Raw genomic sequence first — 25228 nt, forward strand, 5'->3', positions numbered from 1 at the left:
TAGCTGGGCCATCTTGGGGAAGTTTCTGCTAATTGCATGTTGTCCTCAATTGCACGTCACACCTTCCTGTTCCTTCACGAGGGAATTCCGGCCCCAGGGGCGTTTCCGGACTCCTAGCTCCCAGCTCCCACCCCTGCCCGACAGTCTCCATCTCATGTCCAGCCTACAGAAATGATTTTATTTATTTTTAGTATAATCGGTCCCGTGAAAAGCAAGACAGAATTCTGCCGCGGTATGGCTTTCACGTGCGTGCGCGCGCACCCGTGTGTCCCAGCAGAGCTGCGCCCAGCAGGCAGAAGCACCTTCCGATACGTGCGGGGCTGACCGAGGCAGCCAGGCTCTGGCGGTTCGCGAGTTGCCCTCCTGGAGGTGTTCAAGGGGAGAGTCCTGGCGGGTCTGGTGAGACTGGGGCAGAGGGAATTCCTACGCGTTGGGGGGCGGGAGCAGAGGGACCCTACGGAATTGTTAAAACGTGCAAGTGCCCAGCGCAGGGCTGGCCCTTGGTAGATGCTTGCAACGTGGGTAATAACAGACACGATTGTTACTACAGCCGTCTGCCGCGGGCTTTCCTCTGGGTGGTGTTTACCTACATGCGGCAGAGAGCTTCCGTCCCAGCGCCCGGGCCCGAAAATTGCTCCCACCATTTCAGAATAGAAGAGAAAATGTTTCTCCATGGAAAACCACATTTGCTGGTTATGAAAATGATTCAGAGCATTTTTTTTTTACATTTCCGTGTTGATTCCCAGCCCTCCTGTTTTATTGTGCAATAACAGGCCCCGGGACGGGGAATGGATTACCGCACAAACCTCTCAAAATCTCTTCCCGGGGAATTGCTTATGCACCAAGAGTAGGGCGGCACTCGGATCCCGCGTCTCCAACAAAGGCAGCAGTTGACCAGAAAGCACCCTGGTCCTCTCTCTCCGTAGCAGGTGCCCAGGAGCTCAGAAAGCCCCGACGGACCTCACGTGGGCTCTGCGGTCCCGTGGAGCAGGTGGGGCTGGCCGTGCCCTGGGGAGGGGCAGCTGGGCCTCTAGTCTGGCTGCACGCTGCCAGTCTCTCCCACCACCTCCTACTGCAGCTCCCGGGGCCCCTTGGGCAGGCACCGCGAAGGGGTCCTCATTGTCTCCTTGCCGAAGCCCCGCACTCCCCCTCCCAGCACAACTAAATGACTGAGTAATGGCCCCATAAACGGCCATCTGATTAGCCCGATCCCTGGGGGAGGGGTACCCGGCCGGGCAGTGCGAGCGGGGCGCAGGCGCGGCGAGCCCCATCCGTCTCTGTCCTCCGAGGAGCCCACACTCATCTGTCAGCCCTGACAGGAGCCGCTAGTCGTCAGACAGGCACTAACAGTGGACCTCTTTGCTCCGCACACGTGCAGAAGCCCTCCGCCCTCCTTCCTCCCCACAGCGAGGAGGTGGATCCAGCAACGCTGGCCAGGGCGTTAGCCAAAGGAAGGGGCCCGAGACCCAGGAGGCAGAGGAGGTCGTGCTGAGGGAGGAGCCCAAAGTGAGAAGTCCCAAGACCCCCGCACATGGGGGGATCCACGCTGCAAAAGGGTCCCATCGCATCTTCCCGGCCACGGGCCAGCAGCCCACGTCCCAGCCACTGGAGCACGATGGGGGGCAAAGAAGCAAGGAGGAGGGAAGACCAGGCAGATGGCCCTTGTCCATCCAGCAGAGATGGGGACAGCAGACCCCGGGGCTTGCGCCCTACCCGTCCCCCACCCCGCTAACACCCAAGAGCGCAGGGCGGCAGCCAGCCACGGGAGGACGCTGGACACCACTGCCCCTTGGTGGGGCCCTCTGCCACTTTGACGAAGGGTTGCCCCCTCCCTGCCCACCCTCCTGGCCTGCGGGACCCCACTCAGCCGCTGTTTCTCTCACAGGGACGCCCCTCGAGGAAGGGGCTCTTAGGCCGGCCCAGGCTGAGCGGAGACGAGAGCAAGGAGGTCACCCGCCCCTGCACCCGGCGTCCCGCCTTGGCGCGTTCGAGCGGGAGGAGACGCATCTCCTGCATGCCGCGTGTGCAGCTCTGTCTGGGGAGTCGCGGTGGGACTGGCGTGATCCGGAAGCCGAAGGCGTGGAAGCAACTTCAGACCGTCCGGAACACACAGCATTACCGCGGCGAGCGCGTCCTAATGTGCTGTGCACAACCGCGGAGTCCCCATGTTGTGCCCCCGAGACCAGCACGATATTGCGCGTCAACCATCCTTCGGTGAAGAATGAAAGGTAAAAAGCCCGTGAGGGATACACAGATCGGGACGCAGAAAAGAAGCATCTCCGTTTTCCTTGCCTGTAAAATGGGGATGAAGATACTTGCCCCGTGCACCTGCTCTGATCGGTGGACACGGCGCTGGCCTTATGGGACGAGCAGGGTCTCGCAGGCCCAGAAAGACCAAGAAGTGCATTTGTTTCCGGCTGGAGGCTTTCCTGCTGTCCTGGGGTCTGGAGGCTGGGGCCACGTGCTGTCACATGGCCGTGCGTTTGGTTCGCTCAGAGACCCAGCAGGAGACGCGGAGCCAGGAGCCCGGTTAAACCTCCGAGCCGCACACAGGACACAGCGTCCCCTGGAGGGAGACGAGTCACAGCCTGACCCTGAGGGAGCCCCGACCTTGGCCCCTCGTAGACTGAGCTTGGACCCTGTTCCTAGTCCTGACCTTGGACACAGGAGCCCGGATCCTGGCTGTGGACAGAATTCTGTGTCTTCCTATCAAAACCGATCCCCAAACCTGCTCAGGCCCCAAGGGGCCTGGAAGCGCGTGCGGACAATTCCGTGAAGCCCATTTCTCTGGGCGGGGGTGGTGGGGACAGACACAGACACTTTCAAAAACTGGGAAGTCCTTATCCCACCTCCCACGTGCCAGAAGTCCGTAGCGCCCGCAGCAAACCCCTCTCTCTCCCTCTTCCCTTCTATCCCCTTTCCCAGAAACACAAATTTCATAACTGCTTATTTAAGTTCCTAATTAAAGTGGGGACACATCGGCCCTTCTGAGAGAGGACCCTCGCCTGCGTCCCTAAAATCTGAGTGCACAGCTTTGCTGTGGACCTCCTGGTGTGGCCAGAGCCTCCCTGGCCACGGAGGACCCTGCAGGCCGCTCGATGCTGTTCGTTTACGGATCCCCTTTGAGGTCATGCCCTCTCTGCCGTGTGGACCACCACCGCCCGATGGTCTTCACGGGTCCAGAGTAAATTCACACTCAACTGTTTGGAGCTTTTCTCTATTTTCCGCAGTATTTTCTGACGGGCTACATTTACCCTCAAGCAAAACCATGGATCTGGACTATTCCTGTTGGAATCCGCCACTTGGCTGACTCTTATGGAGGTTACCGCGTTCCAACCGGCGCAGTCAGAACCAGTCCCGAAGCATGTGCATAAGGACACGCGGCCTCCCCTCTTCAGTGTTCTTGGCTCTCAACCCGTCTCGTTGACATGCACGGTGAGAACGTTGCTCCCCATGCCCGAGGTCACCCGTGAGGCCACAGGGGCAGTGGACGTCTGCCAGCGAGACTGGGAGGGTGAGGGCAAGGCTCCCCAAGCCGGTGTGGTTGGTGGTGGGGGCGTGGGCCTTTTGTGGGGGGGAGGGGACATACGTTGTGAGGTGTTAGGAACATTCCTGACCCCCCATGAGATGCCGCCGATCACTCCTCCCAACTGCACCAACCATGGATGTCTCCAAACACTGCCAAACGTCTCCTCGCGGGGACATACACCCCAAGTTGAGAACCACCTGTCTAAGGGAAGGCTGCCAGACCACCGGACCCCAGAGCTGCTTTACTTCCTGGATCGCCTCTCTTTAGGCCTCATGACCCTGCGCTCCTGGAAACCTGGGATCTGCCCAGACCATCCGGTACAGGGGAAGTTGTCTGCAACCTGGGCTTAATGACAATGCCTCCAGCTTGTCTTCATTAGTTTGACGTGAGCTCAACCTTTTAAATTATGCTTAAGAAAATTTTGGGCTGGATCAGAGTGTTTTCAGTCACAAGTCATGGAACACCCACTCGAACGGCCTTAAACCATAAAGAGAATGTATCAGCTTGCATGAAAATACCCCAGTGAGAGTACGAGCTTCAGGTACAGTTCGATCAGGGCTCCAATTTCGTTTCCCTGCAATGACACCAAGTCTTGCACCCCGGCATGTGGTCTGACCGGTCTTCCTCTTAGAGAAGTCAACATCTCCCCACTTGTACACCTGACATTTGCACACCATGTAGCCCAGAAGAGGAAACTTTTCTTTCTTCAAACTTTGAGGGGGTAAAAAGCCTACTTTTGGGGAGTTTACTCTGATCAGCAAGTCCTAGGACTCTCCTCATAGTCGAAGCAATTGTAATGGCCGAGAACATCACTTGCTGAGTTATCGCCCCTCCGTAACCGTTCCAGCGACAGACATGGAGCGAGGGGCCCCCTCGGAACAGGTGGGGGTCCATGCCACTCTGGCCCTGGGCTGCCCATGTTGGCGGGGGACACTGTCCATCCTCCTGCGTAAGGTTAGTCCGTCAGCTTTGAGTGAGGACTGCATGTTGAATTCGGTTAAAATTCCTTCTTGGTAGATACTGCACCGGTCCTGAGATGTGTTTTCCTTGGATACGTTAATATATCACGTTAATAGATTTCATCATTTTGAAAGCCTTTGAATTGGAGGGAGACTCCCATTTGAAGGCGATATTTTATTTTGTTCTTTTCATAGGCTGTAAAGTTTCTGCCATTATTTTACGTAAGATTTTTTTTTTCATGGTTGTCCTGAGTGGAGATTGGTTTAAAGTTTTTCTATTTTTGTGCTAATTTTGTCAAATGTTGGTATCCATGTTACGCAAGTTTTATAAAAGGAATTTGGAAGCCATCCTTCTTTCCCCAGGATCTGGAAGGGTTTAAATAGTATCGGGTTCATCTGTTACTTGAACACTTGAAGGAATTTACCTTTGAGACCATCTGGATTTGGCGCTTTCGTGGAGAGGTTGCTTTTTTTATAACTTTTCTCCATATCTTCCATTGTTTTGAGTCTGTTGAGATTTCCCGTCTCTTTCGGAGTCAGTTTTGATCACGTGTCGTTCCTGGAATATGTCTTATTTCATGGATCTTTTCCAATGTAGGTGCACTGAATTTTGTGCACAATCTTCTTTTATTATTATTTGCTTTGGGTCTGTGTTATTTTCTCTCGTTCGTTTCTAAAGCAGCGCATTTGATCTTTCTCCGATGATTTACCAATTTCACCGTGCGTCCCCCCCACGCCCACTGCGCCTTGACTATTTAGAATGCCACCAACTTTGTGCGTCTTTCTGAGCTTGTCGAATTGGGCGTTTAATTCGTTTGTGTTCATCCTTACTTATGTAACACGGAGGAGACAAGGTATTTTACCACTCAAAGAAGGCGGCCAGGAGCTGGCTGGGTGGACGGTCCCCGTCGGGCTGCAGTTAGTGGGCAGACAGGGGGCAAAACGCACACGAGAAGAGCATTTCCTGGGGCAGAGCTGTGCCTGAGGCAGACCTGACTCCAAGGGGACCACGTGGACCGTGCAATTTCCAGGCCACGCTGGTAAACAAGCAGAGGGGAGTCTGAGGGTCCCTGCAGCTCGGAGACCTGGTGCCTGACCCTTCCTGAGCGCAGACATCTGCACCTGTCAGGTGAGCCCCCGGAGGCAGGGAGGCAGGTTGGAAAAGGAGACCCTCCCCAAGGACCAAGTGGTAGCTCAAGAAATGCTCTCGGGCAGAGTTCACTCAACCATACGCCACGAACCAAGCGTGTGAGCCCATCGCGGATGGGACCAGTCGAGAGGTTTCCATGTCCCCATCCTCCACCTGCCCTTCAACCTCAAACCAAGACGGGCTGGTGGGCAGAAGGGGAGACATCGGGACAATTTTTAGTTACTCCAGGCAGTGCTGTGCCCTGAAGTCACTGCATACGGTTTTAACTCCCTGAGAATCATCAGAGACGTGATGCTTCTTCAGTGGGTGTCGGGAGGAACTGTCAAAAATCCCCACGCTCTCTACGAAGCGAGCCCTGCTCCTCCAGCATTTTCGTTCTTGTCTATTCTTATGTTCCCGGTAGTCTTCCATTTCAGACCTAAGGGATTCTTTGAGCCAAGAGTTATTTGCGAGAGAAGTTTCCTTCAATCCCCGGGTGGTTGATTTGCGAAAGGCACTTTCGTCTTGATCTTCCTCTCGAGTTTCATCGTGTGGACGTCAGACCACACGGGTGAAGATGCAGACGTCGTTTACAGAGGGCCGGGCTCCTAAGGAGCGTCTTCCCACATCTGGGCTGCCCTTGTCTCCCCCCAGCCGCCGGAAACCTCGGAAACGTCGTCGTAGCTTGTGTTCCTGTGGGTCTTCTGACACTTGCTACGCGGGTCCTGGAGATGCTCGTGTCCCTCCTTTCTGGAGATGGTTCGTAAGCTTCTCCCCTCGACTTTCTTGGCTATTTTCTGGAGCTCATGCTAGACACGGGATGGCCAGCTTGCACTTCTGTCTCCTTCCCCTCCCGTTTCCTCTATGTTCTCCTGTCGTGCAGATCCCTTCCACTTACGACGCTGAGCCTTCTACTGACTCGAAACCCAGAAGCCAGTGATGGAAGACAGGATGCGCGGTGAAAGCAGCTGGACACAAAGACCACGCGTCATAAGGAATTTTGTATGATGTGAATCTCACATCGATTAAAAAAATAAATCTTCGGAAAAAGCAAGTGAAGGGAAAAAACAGTGAAGAAATCAGCCACCGTGCTTTAATTCCCAAGATCTCCGTCTGGTTCTCTGGGTCCTGGCGTCCATGGTGTCCCCTTGGCTGTTGGTTGACTGAACGGTGACCCCTCCCCGAGCCTCCAGGGCACCTGCTGCGTGCTCGGCTTCCCCTTCTCCTGCTTGCACTCTCCCAGCCTTCTCTCAAACTACTTGTAGATATTTACTTATTTTATCCCGTCTTCTGTTCGAGGTTGTGGTCGTTTTTAAAGATGGTCACACAATTTTTGAAAGTCCTTCCTTCAGGACACGTATGATCCCCGCCCCCCACTCCACGCCCTCACCTGTGAGTGTGGGCTGGACTCAGTGACTGCTTCTAATGAGAGAAGAAAATGGAAGTGAAGGGTCACGGTATCCAAGACCCAGTCATAAAAGGCGACCACTTCGCTCTCTCTCTTGGATCAGTCAGTCTGGCGGAAGTCAGTTGCCATGTCACGAGGACACTCAAGCAGCCTTGTAGAGATCCACAGGGAAAGGAACCGAGTCCTGCTATCCACAACCAGCAAGGAGCCGAGGCCTCTTGTCTAGAGCCACGTGAGCAGGCCACCTTGGAAGGAGCCACGCGAGCGGGCCACGTTGGAAGGACCACAAGGGCGGGCCACCTTGGAAGGAGCCATGTGAGTGGGCCACCTTGGAAGGACCACGTGAGCGGGCCATCTTGAAAGGAGCCACGTGAGCGGGCCATCTTGGAAGTAGGTCCTCCTGCCCTGAGCCAGAATCATCCAGCGGAGACACTCCTGAGGACCTGACCCACAAGAACTATGGCACATAAATAATTGTTGTTCTGAGCTGCTCGGTTTTGGGGGTAATTCATTGCTCAGCAGACAGTAGCTAATACAGAGGCTTTCCTAACTTGTTTGGTTATGATTTGTCAGACTGTGTTTTCCAGAATGAGGACATTCAAAGCAGTGAGAAGCTCTGACTCTGGGCAGGGCTTCCCACTTACAGGTGTTGCTTCAGGATGCTTAGGGAGGACGCTGGCCTCTTCTCTGGGGTCTTTCAATGTGTTTAAAAGAGAACAGTGATTTGTTCCCAGAGGAGGGGGTTCTGCTGCCCGTGAGATACAGAGGGGACAGGAGTAGGGGGTGACTGGGCAGACGGTGGGCTCACCCCCACCTCACCGAGACCCCAAGTCCACCCGGGTTCCAGAGGACACACGGGGGTCCTCACCTGTGCCCCCTGCCCCAGCTCTGCACAGGTAGCAAGAGAATGGTATAGACATTCGTAGATGAGCAAGCAGGATGTTATTTACAAACACAGGTGGTAAAGGAGAGAGAACAGGTGGCGAGTCGTATCTGGCCCATGGGTCTTTATGTGTCTGCTTCCACTCCAAAAGATGAGAAAATTATCACACCCTCCTTCCCGTCTTTCACTTTCCCTTTGTCTGCCAGTGGCTGTGACAATGGCCTTATTTTTAGTTATTTTGCTGGTTCACTTTATAACAACAAAAAACATGAGGAACTGCGAGAGACAACGTCCAGAGAACGAGAAGACAAGCCACAGCCCAGGAGAAAACACTTGGAGAAGACCCATCTGATAAAGGACTGTTATCCCAAATATACCGAGACCTCTTGAGACTCAGCAGCTCCGACGGTGAAGCGTATGCCTTCAGCAGGTCATGGTCCTGGGATCGAGTCCCGCGTCAGGCTCCCTGCTCAAGGCAAGTCTGCTTCTGCCTCTCCTTCTGCCTGCCTCTCTCCACGCTCATGCTCTCTCTCGGTCTCACTCAAATAAATAAATAAATAAAATCTTTAAAAAAAAATTAGACTCAACAACAAGAAAACAAACAACCAGATTTGAAAGTGAGCCAAAGACCTGAACAGACAGCTCAACAAATGGCGGATGGCAGCTAAGCACAAGGAAAGATGATCCGCGTCGTAGGTCACCAGGGACGCGCTCGGGAAAGCGGCCATGTGAACCACCACGCGCCGATGAGAACGCCCAAAATTCAGAACGCACGCAGCACCGAGTCCTGGCGAGGACGTGGAGCCACAGGCCATTCGCGGCTGCTGGGAACACAAAACACAGCCGCTCCGGAAGAGACCGTGAGGCTTCTTACAAAACTGAACGTTCTCTTGCCACGGGATCCAGCGATCATGCTCTTGGTATTTACCCAAAAGAGCTGAGCGCTTATGTCCACACAAAACCCCGCACACGGATGTTCACGGCAGCTTCTTTCGTAATTACGAAGACTCGGACGCACCCGCGATGTCCTTCTGCAGGTGCATGGGTAAATAAACCGTGGACCATCCGGAGAATGGAATAGTCCTCAGCACGAGAAAGAAATGAGCCATCCAGCCATGAAAAGCATGATGGGGGGGTCTTCAATGCAGATTCCCAAGTGAAAAAAAGTCTGAAAAGGCTCCATGCTGCATAATTCCCACCATATGACGTGTTGGAAAGAGCACAACGATGGAGACAATGAACGACGGGTGTTTGCCAGGACTGGGGGGAGGGAGGGGGAGCAGGTGGAACGCAGACGAGTTTCAAGGCAGTGAAAAGGCTCTGCGTGACACGACGCATTTGTCCAAACACAGAGTGCACACCGCCGAGCGTGAGCCCCGCATACACCACAGACTCTGGGCTACGAGGACCTGTCAGCGTGGCTTCATCCGCGGGTCAAGTGCACCGCTCGGGGGAACCGGTAGCCGGGGAGGCCGTGTGTGCGGGGGGAGCAGGAGGCCTCCGGAGAGCTCTGCACCAACCTCTCCCTTTGCTGGGACCTAAATCTACCCTGAAAAAATTAAGTCTTTTTTTTTTTTAAGATTTTATTTATTTATTTGAGAGACAGCACAGGGAGGGGCAGAGGCAGAGGGAGAAGCAGACTCCCCACTGAGCAGGGATCCCACCACAGGACTCGATCCCAGGACCCTGAGATCATGACCTGAGCTGAAGGCAGACGCATCACCGACGGAGCCACCCAGGTGCCCCCCCAAAATGAAGCCTTTTAAAAATAAATAAAATGAAAACTTTTTAAAATACACGTATACAATGGAACTGAACTTCCCGGCGCCCACCCTCTGCCTCGGCGCTTCGCAGGCACTGCTCCACGGGCTCCTTGGCTGTGCGCCCTCGGTGTGCGCCCGAAACTATTTAACAGTTCCCGCGGTGGAGGACCTTCTGTATAACGTTTGCTAGTTTCTGTGGTTATAAATACTCCCAATGCGGCCGATTTCAAGCTACCCACGGGATGTCAGTCAGCTGGCAAAACTTCTGAAAATTTAATAACTGGCTCTCGCGAGCCTCTTGGAGCTGGCTGCAGGACATCCCTGGCCGTGGTGGGCAAGGATGAGCCCGAGCTCGCTCCCCCCTCCTGCTGTAAGGGACGTGACTTTGCTCCCGGGACGCCTGGAGATCCTTCTTTTCGGAATTCGGCAGCATATCCCGGGCAGGGTTGTTCACGTCCCACTTACGGGAGCCCCAGTCTCTGCACCTGCTGGATGGTGTCAGGCGGGCCCTCCAAGCCCTCTAGGGGTCTTGTCCCATCCCCTGTTGTCCTGGCCTCACAGCCACCACGTGGAGTCCTGGCGCATTTGCTCTCATCTGGGGCTGCTGACACGAGCCGTTTTCACCCAGGTTTGGCTGGATCTTCAAGGCAGCAACCTCGACATCATTAGTACAGGCCACCAGGCCGAAGGGAAGAGCCATGCAAAGATGTGAAATTCCTGCACGGATGCATGGAATGGGGGCTGCGCCAAGAAGGGCCTGTGGGGCTCGGCCCACTCCCACACCCTTCAAAAGCTCCTGCCTCACTTTCCTCCTTTTGGTCTTCTGCTTGGCCAAAGCCCTCCGTGACCCAGAAAGCGGCATCAGGCCTCCCTGGGGGGCAGGCCACCCTCACGGAGTGGGACCCCTGCCTGGAGAACCCCCCCCCCCCCGAGGGCCTGCTGACGCTGCTGGACACTGGTTCTGGTGTCCCCGGCACGTACGAGGCCCAGCGAGGGCTTGAATGAGAAATCAGCTCCCACCTCCGGCTCCTGCTGCAGATGTCACATGACAGGGCTGTGGGGAGGTGATGGTGACGGTCGTGCCCACCGTGTACCGGGTGCTTGCTCAGGGCCAGACGCTGCACCAGGAGCTCTGTGTGCACACCTCACAGAACCCCCCCCCCAGATCCCCGATCATTCACTCATTCCACAGGTACTTATGGGAGCTGCACCCTTGCAGATGGTGGTTACAAAACCCACGAGGAACACAACCACCCTTGCCTGGCATCCAGTGGAGAAAGGGAGTGAACATATGCAAACAAACAGATGAACGAGGCAAAAACATATGGGGAGGGTAGTTTAAACAGCAAGCAAAACAGACCAAAGCCCTTCCCTCCAGGAGCTTATATTCAGAAATACAAAAACAAAATAAATAAGCAACATGTGCAGGGGCCGAAGTGTGTGAAGGGGCAAATTAACCCAAGAAGCGTGTATGGGGACAGGGTGGCCGGGCGGTATTGAACGTGGGGGGAAGGACAGTTCTCGCTGCAGAGCTGACACCTGAGCAAAGCCCAGGAACAGGGAGCAGGCGACAGAGTTCCAGGCAGAGGGACAGTGAGTGCAAAGGCCCTGGGGCCACCACAAGGAGGCCAGGGGGCTGGAGCAGAGGGCAGAGGGCTGTAGGAGCTGGGCCAGTGAGGCAAGGGGGCCAGACCATGGGCCCTTTCAAGTTGTAGTAGGACTTGGTTTCTACTCCGAGCAGAGGAGCGATGGGCTGGATCCTGAGCCCCATCTGCTGCTGTGTTGGGTGCAAACTGACGAGGGCTGTGGTGCTCAGACCAGGGATGGTGGCAGTGGGATGGTGGCAAGGGGTTGGTATCTGCGTCTACTCAGGAGAAACGGCCCAGGGGACTTGCTGGCAGCTTGGGGTGCAGAACGAGGGTTCTCCGGGGCAGGGAGGGAGCAGGAGGAGCAGGGTCGGGGGCATCAGGGGCTCAGGCTCGGGTGCTAGAAGCCTCCGCCCGAGGCTTTGAGCGGACACCTGGTGTTCAGGGGAGAAGTCTGGGCTGGAGCCGGGAGCACGCAGATTGTGCTCAGTCACAGACTGGGTGGAGACCCCAGCCAGAAAGACAAGCCCCCCACCAGCAGGACCGCACAGCGGGACGACTAGAGAAAAAGAAGAACGCCAGGGACGGGCTCGAGTCTCGGCCACGTGCAGGATGCAACAGGCTGACAACGGCCCCAACCGTACGGGGCCCTAATCCCGACCTGCAGGTGGGGCTTTACTTGGGAAAGGGTCTCCACGGCTCTGATTAAGTGAAGGGTCTTGAGCTGGGGAGATCAGCCTAGATCATCCAGGGGACCTGAAATGTGACAACAAGTGTCCTTACAGGGGACAAGCAGGGGGAGACTCAAGGGACAGAAGTGACTATGGTGGCAGAGACTGACAGATGGAGCTCCGCGCAGAGAGACACCAGCCGCCAAGGTGCCAGGAGCACGAGCAGACTCCTTGATTTGGACTCTGTGAAGCTGGTCCCCCATCTCTGGCCTCCAGAGTCAATGTCTGTTGTTCTGCATTAACCTTGGAAAACCAACGCAAGGCCATTGTGGTCACGGTAAGAGCAGGTGTTAAGGTAAGTGTCGCTCCCACTTTACAGACAAGGACACCGTAAACACCCCAAGCTCACACAGCAGGCCAGTGGCTGGGCCAGGGCTGTCCCATCCCCGGGCCGCTGGGCTCTGAAGCCCAGACTCACCCGCTGCCTGACGCTGTCTCGTCAGCGGACGCCCAGGGGCCCGCATCAGGCTGCTGACCGAGCTCCCACACCCAGCTCCTCCGCGAGCACGCTCGCCAGGGCTCAGCCCAGTGCCGGTGGCTGGCAAGGGGCCACCAGGCCTGTGCTCTCCCGCCGTGGACCCCGCCAGTGCCCCAGAAAGCGACCATTTGCAGGAAACCATCAACATTCAAATCTTCAGACGCCATGATGCGTCTCATTGGCATTTTTGTCCAAGAAATGTCCCAGCGCGCCCGAAAATGTCCATCCCAGCATTGCTTCTAATAGCACAAAAATGGGTCTATCGATTATAATAACATCAGTCGATGGAAGAGAGCACATCCTTCCAAAACAACGGTTACAAAGACTCAGAGGAATGTGAAAAGCAGCTCTGATACAATGTGCAGAACAGAAAGGGATAAAAAGGATTCAAATTTAGAAATTGGACAGAGAAAAAGGCAGAAAAGGAATATACCGAAATACGAATTGTAACGGAGTTAGACGTGAGAACTCGGATGACTTTTTTCTTCTCCCTGAGACGCACCGTTTCTGTGATGATATCACAGCACCTTTGTGATGCATTTTCATACACGGAAGAAGAGACGTGTTAGCTACGTAACTTATTTATAAGAACCAAGCCAGAATGATAAAGACGCTCATAAGTACATCCCATAAATGATTCAGGAGTTGGAAGTACTTATTCAAGAGCTGGGCAGGCGGAGGGAGTCCCTGTCACCATCCTTCAGCCCGTGAACGCTGTCTCACGGGAGAAAAATGGGCCTCCCTCCGTGGACAGCAGAGAACGGAATGGAGGGGGAAGGGGAAGTGTCTCTTTGTTCCACCTAAGAAAGGACTCTCTAAGAGTAAAACTTCCCAGCAAGAGACAGGACTGCCCATCAGGTACAGAGCACACCGTCACTGGAGGTATTCAAGCCGAAGTCAGAGCTGCGGTCGTGTGATACCAACAAGGGGTTGAAAGGAGAAGGAAGAAAATCAAGACGTGGCAGACTACCCTCCCAGCCCCCGTCCAGGCCCGGCACCACCTGGCCTTCCTGTGCCCTCCAGACACAGGGACAAACCCGGTGAGGGCTGTGACTGGCTGGAGAGGAACAGAGAAATCAAGTCAGGACACAGAGGTGACAGCCACTCCAGTGACCGTCCCAGCTTGCTGTTTGTATTCCGCGCACAGGCACGCGCTCGCGGTCGCTTTCCCCGGAAGAAATTAACGACCCCTGGGCTGTTCATTGTTCTCTGACTCCGAGGCCAGAAAGCACTCGTGATCACTATTTCATCTAAAACCAATATTTGATGGAAGGTGATATTTGTTTGAAATAATGAAATGTCTCTGGGAGGCCGGGCACCACACGGCCCGAGGGCAGAGGGGGACGCACCCCACCCCATATTTCACTCCGGGAAGGGCCCTCCCGTAATGAAAGCCGCGGCGTCCACGTTGGTGGGCCGCGTGGAGGGAGCTGGTGCATTTCCTGGGGAAGCCCGGCGAAGGGCCGATCAATAAAATCCATCAGGCTCACTGCATTCTCGAAGCACTTTCTGTGTGCGTTTATCCCGGGCCCGGGAGTGATTATGTCAGGGTCTTTTTCCCAAGGACTCCGGGAAAATAAAACAACTCTCCACTCCAATTCTCTTCCACGAAACACGTTGCTTTCTTCAAACGCATGTTCGCTGTTTGTTTTGGGCTCCCGGACAGCCCAGAGGCCGTTCAGGATGAGTTTATTATCGCAACAGGTGTCCCGCGGCTGCCGTGGCCGCGGAGAGCCCAGGGAAAGTCACCAGACACCCGCGAGCAGGAGCCGATTTGGGGGATGAGGAGACGTTCCTAGCAAACGAAAGGGTGGAAAGAACCCTCTGAAGCCCTCAGCGCTCTAAGAAAGAAAAGAAATATTTAGATAATCATAGATTCACAGGCAGCTGTAATAACAATGCAGGGAGCCGTGTGTGCGTGACTCAGTTTCCCCACTACGACATCGCGACCAGGATGTCGACATCAATACAACCGGCCGACTCGTTCGGACTCTGGGTTCACCTGTACTCACTCCGCGGGAGCACGTTAGCTCTACACGGTGTCCGAGGTCTGCAGTCGCAAGCCCACAGTCGAGCCTCGGGCTGGGTCCTCCCTCTTGGCACCTGTTGGAAATACGCTCGCTCCCCGCCGTCCATCCCCCACCACGCCTCGCCCCCCGCCACCGTGACTCTGTCCTCCATTTCGGTGGTTTTGTCCTTCCGTAAACGTTAGGAGATGGTGCAGCCTCTGGGGCCCGGGGATCTTCGGTGAGCGTCCGCGTCTAAGACACGGCGGTCCCCGCCTCTCACGGCTGAGACGCGTCGCCTCGTGGGGATGCAGCCATTTGCTCACCTGTCCACCTGCGGAAGGACGGGCTGATTCCGCTTGGGGCTATTACAAGTGGAGCAGATGCGAAAACCGCGCACGTTAAATGTTCGTGTCTCCGGGAGAAATGCTCGGGAGTGCGGTTTGCGGGGCTGTACGGTCATTGCTCGCCTTGCTTCTTAAAAAAAATGACCAACTGTTTTCCATAGAGGCCACTCCGTTCTGCACTCCCACCGGCCGTGGGCGGACGGTCGGCTTCACGGCATCCTCGCCAGCACCGGGGCGACCGCCATCCCGACAGGTGCACGCGGCTGTCTCACTGTGGTTGCTGTCGGCATCCTCCCCGATGGCTAATGCGTCCGACAGCTTCCCTCGCTGCCTGCAGTCCTGACCCCACAAGGCAAGCTTCGGGGCTGGCCTTGCTGGGGCTCTGTGCTGAAGGGCGCCTGGCCCCCCAAGGAGAAAATCTCAGGAGATCGGGGAGGGCAGCCCCGATCATCTGAGGCCACTTGACCAAGGCTCGGCTGAAGACTCGTTCTGTCTCGAGCCAAGCCGCTATCTTTCTCAGCCAGTTGGATTTTCCGTCGCTTGCACCCGAAAACTCCGAGCGTGAACAGACGGGCTGCAGACACCCCAACAGTTCAGAGTTATCCACGGATCTCCGGTTTGCTGGGGGAGAACCTGCCTCTGGAACCGTCCCCGGGCGTGCTGGGGCGTGTGGGCCCTGCGGTCCTTTCTCCCTCGTGTTCTACTTCTTTTTAATCTTGAGGCTTTGTTGACAGAACTGGTACAGGAGAAAGCACACCTGTTCCAGTACCCACTTTGATGAGCTTGGACCTGCAAATACACCCATGATCCGTCACCACGATCAAGGTACCAAACCTACCCATCACCTCTGACGATGTCCTGTGTCCTTTTGTGTGGCTTTTGTTCTGTTTTGGGTGTGTTTGGTTTTGGTGTGGGGTTTCTTGGGGGGAAGACACAAGATCAATCCTCTGGACGTGTTTAAAGTGCGTGATTCCGCACCGCGAGCTTGCAGGCCATGCGGATGCCGGGAGCCCTGCCTGTCCCTCCGAGCGCAGCCGTCCTCACGTGCACCCTGTTCCTTGCCAACGAGAACCCGGGCCTGGGAGGGTCTCAGGAGGGAAAGCAGACCAGGGTCTGCGCAGTCAGATTCTCCAGGAGAAACCTGACCCCACGACCACCGAGCTCTGTGACCTGCACCCCACGCTCTGGTCCCTCCCTGCCCCTCGGACGCCGGGTGCCTCTCACAAGTAGCTGTATAGGACGAGCATGGAGACAAGTTTACTTTGAGCTGGTACCCTTCAGGGGGCTTCCGGAAGGGGTTCCGCCATCCCTCGGCCACAACTCACACTTGTGACTCTGTCCTGCTCTCCGACCCGACAGTGGCCCCTGGAAGTCGGAACATCTATCTACCCACCAGCTCCACACACAGCAGAGCCTGAAGCCACCAAGGGCCCAACACCAGCTTATAGAGATAACCAACCTCAACTTACCAGTCCGTGCAATGGGCGCGTGCCGACCAATGCTCAGGCCTGGCTTCCCGTGCTGATGCCATAACTCCGGGGGAATCCCAGACTCCTCTGTGTGGTTCCCACCTCCCGTCTGCTCACTTGGCAGCAGCAGCCGAGCAGCTGTCCAGCCTGGAGAGCGGCACTGGTGAGGGAGGACCGAGGGCTCTGGATCTCTGGGCGCTGGGACTGTGGCAGCAGCCAGGTCGGTCCAGGACGGCCTGGCTTGGCCTTGCTTTGCTCACTGGTGGTGCCCTGTTCAGGTGGAGACTGGCCGGAGTAGCACCAGGTTCCGCCCTCAGCAAACTAGCAGGCTGCTTCCAGCCTAGAGGGCAGAGTGGCCGGGAGAGAAGCCACAAGGCTGCGGAAAGCCCAGGCTGCTGCGGGGGACAAAGGGAAGGCCCCCAACTCAGTCCTGGCAGATTCAGGAGGGCTTCCTGGAGGAAGTGACATCTAAGATGAGACCTGAAGGACGAGGAGGAGCAAGAGAGACGACGAGGGAGAGGCAGGGCAGAGGGGGTCCATCAAAAGGCCCAAAGACAAGAAGCAGCTGGTGGGAACCGGGAACGTCAGGTGTTTTTAACTGTGTGGTTCTCGCCGCACAGAGGGCGGGCAGTAAGCAGGGAGAATGGAGAAGTGGCCCGAGGGCAAGGGGGCCACAGCGCGGGCCAGGATTTGGGCATCAGCAGAGGGCGTGGGAAGCCGCGGGTCTCTCTAAGCAGGGAGGGGGACCCAGACTGGCCCTGTTTCCTGCTCCCACGCCTGGGAACGCACTCGCAGCGCCTCCGACACAGGTGCACGCGGGAGGCCCCACCGCGAGCGGTTCGGCAACACCAGCTGGGTGTCCACCTGGAGACCGTGAGACCCCCAGGCAGGACAGCCCTGTCCAGCTCCAGCCGCAAGCCTGCGTCATCATGGGTGATTCTGACGCGCAGGCTCGAGATCAGGGTTCCCACCACCCCCTGCCGGGGTTTGGTTGGTGTGACTGCGGCTCACGGGACTCAGGGAAAAGCTTGCTCACATTTACCGGTTTATTGAAGGACATGATAAAGGCCACAGGTGAGCGACCACAGGAAGAGGAGCATAGGGCGAGGTCTGGGAGGGTCCGGAGCGGGGGAGCGCCTGTCCCCATGGAGTTGGGGTGCGTCACCTGCCCCTCCCCCCGGGGAGGATGTGTTCACCAGCCCGGGAGCCCCCAGCCCCCGACTGTTGTGGTTTATGGAGGTGTCCCCTTGTGGGCAGGATCAATTATTAACTGTTTCTGTCTCCTCTCCCCTCTCTGGGGAACGTGGTCAGGGCTGAAAACTCCAACTTCCAGTCCTGGCTCCATCCTTCTCCGGATCAGACCCCAGCTGGGAGCCAGGCAGGAGCCCACCCAGAGTCACCCCAATAGGACCACGGAGGCTCCCCGTGTTCTGGCCGGGAGTCTACAAGGAGTTTCAGGAGCCCCGTGTCAGGAACAGGGACAAAGACTGCATATACATTTATTATTATAAACCACAAGATCACCGTCCTTCTGGCTGCAAGATGGGAAATGGGTGGTGAGGAGCCGGGAGAGGGGCTGTGAGGCTGGGCTGGACAGAAGGACCAGACGGGGCTGGAACCAAGGTGGGATGTGGGCTGGAGGGAAGGGCGCAGGGTCAAGAAACATCCAGGGGAACTTCTACCAGGATTCTGGGTTCCCCAACGCAGCAGTGAGAACTCTCGGCCCGAACCGCTGGGCGCCCTTCTCCTGAGAAGCTGGTGAGGACCCTGTGTTTAAGGTGTGAATTCCAGATGGTCACGGAGTGGATGAGCTAAGGGCCAGTAAAGAAAACAGGATCCTTACTACGGGGAAATTAATACAAGGAATCGGTTTCATGAGTGTTAGAAAAGTCGGAAACGCCAACAGGAGAAGGTGAGGTGGCCCAGGGACTGGCAATCAGGGGGGCAACTGTTACCCCAGGGTAGCCACAAACGTGATCCCAAGAGCCAGGATCCCAGAGGGCTTGAGACCACAGAGGAGACACAGACACTGCCGAAGACACTCCAGAGACAGGAGGTGAAGCCGGGGTGCGGGACACACACCTCTTCCCTCCTCCTCCCCCCGCCACCTCCCAGCAGCCACAGGTGAGAAGTGGCCTGTGGCCAAATATGAATGGGACCCAGTAGGCAAGGGAGCCTGGGATGTACTGTTTTCAGGGGCCAGCCAGCCCGCAGCCCACTCCGCCCTACCATAGAGAAAAGAGCAGAGGAAGGACCGGGAATAAATCTGAAAGCAAACAGGTGTCCCTAACCACCTCCCGAACCAGATCCTTAACTAGATCCCTAGCCAACTTCCTAACCAGATCCCTAACCTGATCCCTAACCAGACCCCTGACCTGATCCCTGACCTGATCCCTAATGAGATCCCTAACCAGATCCCTAACCAGACCCCTAACCAGACCCCCTAACCAGATCCCTAACCTGATCCCTAACCAGACCCCTGACCTGATCCCTGACCTGATCCCTAATGAGATCCCTAACCAGTTCCCTAACCAGACCCCTAACCAGACCCCCTAACCAGATCCCTAACCTGATCCCTAACCTGATCCCTGACCTGATCCCTCACCAGATCCCTCACCAGACCCCTCACCAGAAAGACTGACAGTGGGTCCTGCCATTGGTATTAAAAGCTGTGATTCGGATTATGGCGAGCCAATGCGTGAGAATACGTTTGTATTCAGTTGATCCACATGAAATTGCCAAGTGTTTTTTGGTCAAAAACTGTGCAATATGGGTCCGATTGTGAACCCGGAGTGTCTCTGGAAGTAGAGCAGGGCCTGTGGGCCGTGCCCACCCCCAGACGACGGGGAGATTGAGTGGGAGGGGCCCTCTGTGCTCTGACCCCTCTTGTATTCTGAGAACTTGGCATCTGCATGCACCCATTTGAAGAGCGAGAATACAACTATTTTTAAGGGGTGCTGCGGTGTGGCGCTTTCATGCACGGATTTCACTTCTGAGGTTAGCGTCCCAGCAGCAGTGGGCGGAGGGCAGTGCCGGACGCCAGAGGGAGGCGGGGAGGCGGCGAGAATGGCGGACAGGTGTGCAGTCTGCCAGTGGACATTCGGTGGGGGGTGGCCCCCGAGCTCAGCTCAGCTTCCACCATGTGGTGGGGTCTGCTCGCTCTCCACCAATCCCGTTAGGGGTCCCTCCAGCACCTCGACCATGGGGTTTCACGGAGAGGGCGCCACCTGACCAACAGGAAGGCCAGCCAGAGGTGGGAAGTACGGGACAGACGACACACCTAGAAGTTTCACGAAATTGTCTATTTCCCTTCCGGCTATTGGTCTTTGCAGATCAGCTCCAAGCTGAAAGAGAGGGATGACCTTAGGATCGAGGAGAGCAGAACGGTCGGTCCTCCTGGAGAATGTCCACGCTGCCCCCCAGTGATCGGCTGTGTGGTCTTGGGTATGTGATTCAGCCTCTCTGAGTGTCAGGGGTTCTCTGGATGCAAAATGGGGGCACTGTTGTTGTTTACTGTGAAGATTGACGGGACTCAAGGAATTCCTTAAATGTGATGAAATCTGGAAAGTGCATAGGAGGGGAACAACCCTGCTTATTCCCACAACAGCACAGTTTGGGGACATTCCAGCCTGTTTTGCTGCCTTTGGATGCTTGTGACCCCCCCTTTAATTTGAATTCCTTCCTTAGGGGCCCCACCTCCAAGCACAGCCATACGGGAGGTCAGGCAGGGGTCCCGGGGCACAACACTCAGTCCACAGCACTGCTTTGGGCTGGATGGCCAGACAAGCCGAGTCCAGAGGCCGCCTGCCCCACCCCCACTCCTTCCCACGATCGTTCTGGAAAACAAGACACGTCTCCTTCCTGCAGAGAGATGCGCAATATTGAAATGGCTCTCCTAATCTTTATGCGATTGCCTTCCCCCCGATAGAAATACCGCCTCTTGCTGAGTATTTATTGTCTGCTTCTCTCCAAAGTATTGACTTTATGTAACAGTCTGATATACATCAAATCCTTTACGGATTTAATAAACTCCTCTGGTCACCCTTCTGTTGTGAACACAATGAGATTTATGGCCGTCTTGGTGTAAAACCCTTTTTCCTTGAAATTTTCTACTTCCAGATATCAGAAGATAAGAAAGGAAGCATTTATCATCCTGGAAATCGTGCCCCATGTCTGCCTGCTGGGTGTGAGTCAGAAATGACTAGTGGTTTAAGGACTAAAATATGACAAATGCCCGACTGCCGAACAGCTGAGGCCGGGAGAGAGGCGGGATTTAAACAAAAAGCCCTCCTCTTCCCCTCAAAAGGGATTTGTCTCACAATTAATCAGGCAGGCGAGCGTCCAGGGCAGAGAGCAGCCTAATTGGAGTCGCATGGGTCCCCTTGGCAGGACTTGGCTGAGAGGTTAACAGGTGGCGTGCGCTGGGGACACGTTCAGAGGATGCCAGTTTCATAGCCGCCTGAGCACGCATGGACGGAGGCCGCGGAGCTGGGTGGTGCAGTGCGGGAGGCAGGGTGCAGGGGGTCCCTGTGTGCCCTGACTTCCTGGGGTGCCCCTGCTCCTTCCAGGGCTGTCCCTGAGGCTCCTGCCCCAGGGATAGAATCACCTGTATGCATCTACTTTAGACTGAATCAAGCCAGGAACACACAGCCCATATCTTTTTTTTTTTTAAGATTTTATTTATTTATTTGACAGAGATAGAGACAGCCAGCGAGAGAGGGAACACAAGCAGGGGGAGTGGGAGAGGAAGAAGCAGGCTCCCTGCGGAGGAGCCTGATGCGGGGCTCGATCCCATAACGCCGGGATCACGCCCTGAGCCGAAGGCAGACGCTCAATCGCTGTGCCACCCAGGCGCCCCAACACAGCCCATCTCTTGAGCGCTTGAGAAGAAGGCAAGACTGAAGGACTGTTTGCCAAGGAAATAATCAAATGAATGAACCCATGAATCCATGAACGAATGAACGAATGAAAGAATGAATGAACGAGTGAATGAATGAATGACTCTGGCCCAGAGCACCAGGAGCAGATAAAGGAAAGCCAGCAGGGAGCCACTGAGGTATATGGGTATTTATAATTCTCCGCCATCGGGAAACACACCTCCGCGAGCAGTCTGCGAGGGTCAGGAGGGGGAAGCCCCCTGGGCATTCTGGGTGCTTCCAGGAACCACGGGTTGGAAGTGGGGATGTGGAGGAGAAACAGAAAGGGGGGATTGGTTGAGTCTCAAAGCCTCCTGTGAAAATTAACTGCGGTGAGAAAAGTGGGTTTCCACATTTAATTGCGTTTCTCCGTACCTGTGGGTCAGCCTTTTGTAAGAGCCTATTAATTCTGTGCTTTCTGGCGGCAGGAGCAGAGGGGCGGACGGGGCCACGTGGGTTTCCCTCCTCATTGACTGCCTGTCCTCCCGCGAGGACATTAGGTCAGGTCTCTCCTAGCATGCTCAAAATACCTCTAGATTTAAGAGTTTTATAGTCAGCTTAATAATTTAAAAAAACCAAAACAGCGTGCACATCAGTTTGCAAAAATGGGGTCCATGACACTGTATGTTATGATTTTAATTAAGCTGAAAATACCCGGGCACCACTGGGGACGCAGATGACTCAGGGGGCTCTGCCAAGCTGTGGGAGCTGCTTTCAAATGAAAAGACGATTTATTACTGTGGCCCCAAATCCACCGAGCAGTGCACCTGTGTGCATTTGATAAACGGCCAGGTTTCGCCTTGCCCCCGCCCACCTGCAGCAGAGAACCCGGCGGACTCTGTCTGGTCCTGCATTTCATTAGGACCCCCAGCGGGACGGAGACGGGGCGCTCAGAGGCCCAGGGCTGCTGGCGGGCGAGCAACAGGGGAGACACCCCTGAACTTGCAAGGCCGTTTTCCCACTCTCAGAGGCTTCTGCGTTCTTTGCATGGTCTCCCCGCAGTGACCCTGAAGCAGCAGGAATGGGCTGTGCTGGGGTCTGGGGTCCGTCTCTGGCCGAAACTCTGGGCCTCGGCTTCATGCATGCGGTCCTTCCTTCTCTGAGCACGGACTTCCTCTGACTGCGGCTGCGAGCCCACGCTGGGTCCTGAGAGCGTGTTGATGGCACAGGCTCGCATCTGCTCTCCGGGGTGATGGCTGTGGGGCCGGTGGCATGGGCAGGAGTGGCCCCTCGGTGGCAGGGAGAGCATGTGCGTTGAGCCTCGTCAGTAAAGAATATTCCACGTCCTGGCAGTTTCTGGGGTCCCTCTGACTTGCACACTCCGCATCGGGGGGGACAGAGGGTAAGCCAGGACGCTTGGGAGGACTGCAGACCCAGATCCCCAAGGCCTTTGGATCTCAATCTGGGAATTGGGGGATTTTTGCTGAGCATAATGAGGCAGCCACTGTCTACTGTGTAGTTTCGGGGTTTGGGGTGTTCTTGCTTGTCTCGGGTTTTTTGCTATTATTTTTGTGGGGGCTGTATATTGAGTGAGTGCATGGTATAAGCATTGCAAATGCTGATTATTTCCCATTAGCACATCTTTCCTTTAAAATACTTTCTGAGTCTGCCAAAATATTTACTAGGAAAGATTTAGGGAAAATACAAATGCACAAAATATTTTTTAAAAAAGCCTCATAGACTTTGCATTTTCTAAGTATAATTAATCACAGAGACCTCCTGTCATACTCCACCCCCCTCCTCTGTCCTAGTCGTCCTGCAGCGGCAGGGACATCGCTCAGGCTGTGTTTCAGTGGCATCGCTGGGTCACAGCCCAGACGAGCACTTTAAAAAGAGTTTTTGTAGATATTGCCAAGTTACTTGGCAGTTACGACATCATTTTACCGAGAGGAGATGAGCCCGTCCATTCCCCTACATCCTTGTCAACCCTGAATGTTATCGACCTTTTCAATTCTGCTCAGGGGCATGTACCAAGACTGTTTTATTTGCATAGTTTTAATTATTAGGGAGCTAAATTGGCATCTTACACCTGCTGTAGTTTTTCTTCTTTGACCTTCTGTGGATCGATGGACGATTTATTGCCTCTCCCCTTTGTATGCTTGTGTTTTGCTTACTGATTTCTACGAGCCCCTCGTATATTAGGCATGTTAACTTTTTTAAATTAATTCATGTATTAAACAAGTTTTAGCACTCCTGTATAGTATATAACAAATAGACGTGATTTTTGCAGGAGAAATTAAAATTTGCATGTGTTTATTTATGCAAGAAAATATTTGCACTCGATCAAGTAAAAAGTCATAGAAAAATAATCGTTCCAGCGTAATGCCAGATATAGAAACGATGTGCATAAGAGGGGGAACATATAACGCTATAGGCTAAAATGCAAGTAGTTTTATCTAAAGAGTAGGATTACAGGTGACTTCTGTTTGTGATGACATAGTAACTTTTTAGCCTATACAATGTATCTAAATATATATGTAATATACACATACACGTGTGTTTTGATCTCTCGCAAGTGCTGCAAATATTCGCTTTCATCCTGGGGTTGGCCTTCGGATTTTATTTGAGGCTTTTGCTCTGTCAGATTTTAAATGTTCATGTAGTTACGTGCATAAATCTCTTCCCTCACAGTTTTGAGGTTTTGGGTATCGCTTGGAAAGACATAGCCAACCCAAGATTATAAAATTATCCTCCTAAACTTTTTTTTAGTTCTATTGTGATTTGGGTCTTTTTTTTTTTAATCCATTAGGGATTCATTTTTATGGAAGGTGTGAGATAAGGATCTAAAATTTATTTTCTTCTAAATACATCACCAATGGCCCAACACTGATTTATGCAACTTATGATCCTTTTTGCTCTCTATTTCGAGAACCTCTTTTATTATATGGAACATTTCCTTACAAATGCGACTCTGTTCCTAAATTCTCTATTCTGTTCCCTTGGTTTGTTGGTCCGTTTGTGCGCTAATGTGTTTTAATTATTTCTGGAACTTCACAGCACAATTCTAAAGAGCCAGGGTTATGACACTTCCCTGCATCAAAAAATTGGTGGAAAATAATGAAGGGGGAAAGTAAGAGACAGATAAGCAGAAAGTCCTCACGAGTAGCCACCTGGGGACGGAGCATACAGTGGCTCTGACACATAGCCAGTGTTATACAGTCTTATGTATCATTTATTCCGTTTTAACAGAGAAGAATAATGAGGACGTGTTCCTTGTCCAAGATGGGGGACTAAGGCACTGCTTACTTTCTGCTCCAGACTCCAAGGTAGAGGGAAAACACACATGCACACCCAAAAATAAAAGAGAGACGTCTGAAGTTCTTAGGGCAAGACTCTTCAAGGAAGCACAGGAATGCAAGGAGCCTGAAGGCTGCGAGCGGACGCAAAAGCCACTCAGCCAGCCCCCACTTGGAAGCCAAGGATGGGAGCCCACCTTCTGTGCACCTGCTCGCACCTGCCCCAGAGGACAGCACCCAGAGCCTAGGAGCCCACTTCCCTCGCACCCGATCACACCTGCCGGGGAGGACAGAGCGCAGAGGATGGGGGCCCACCTCCCTCGCAGCCGATCGCACCTGCCCGGGAGGACAGGCCCAGAAGAGGGCAGAGGCTGCTGAGAAGCCTCAGCACAGGATCCAGCTGGGGAGGTCGAAACCAGGAGGCCCAAGGCTACTGACAAAAGTTGCCACCACACCGATGGTCATAACAAGCTTGGCAATAGGCTTAAATGGGTCAAGAAGGAAAGCAGAACCGGGACACAAGGAATAAAGCAATGAGGTAAAAAGGAGGAGGTTATCAAGAGGAGCCATTTGGACCCAGAGAGAAAACAGAGAGGTCCTGAAACCATAAAACTCAGCAGAGAAACTGACCAGGACACTGGGCGCAGCAGAACAGAGGGACCGGGAGCGCAGGGATCAGACAGAACACAGCCAGACGGAGCTGGGAAAATGAAAAACACTCAACAAAAGCAGGCAGACATGGAGAGCGATCCCCAAGCTCGGGCACAGGTCCGGTGAGGCCCCAAAAG

At 54.5% G+C, this 25228-nt stretch overlaps 1 long non-coding RNA gene across 1 annotated transcript; it reads left to right on the top strand.

The window, feature by feature from the left end:
- The first annotated feature begins 185 nt into the window (after positions 1-185).
- On the top strand, positions 186-14710 carry LOC148109009 (uncharacterized). The gene is made up of 3 exons (XR_015726750.1): positions 186-399; positions 1886-4483; positions 12043-14710. It is a non-coding gene; the product is annotated as an uncharacterized LOC148109009 (long non-coding RNA).
- Positions 14711-25228: the final 10518 nt, after the last annotated feature.

Source organism: Ursus americanus, chromosome 14 (genome assembly GCF_024610735.1).
Source record: "Ursus americanus isolate L20-20 chromosome 14, mUrsAme1.1.p, whole genome shotgun sequence".
Taxonomy (NCBI): domain Eukaryota; kingdom Metazoa; phylum Chordata; class Mammalia; order Carnivora; family Ursidae; genus Ursus; species Ursus americanus.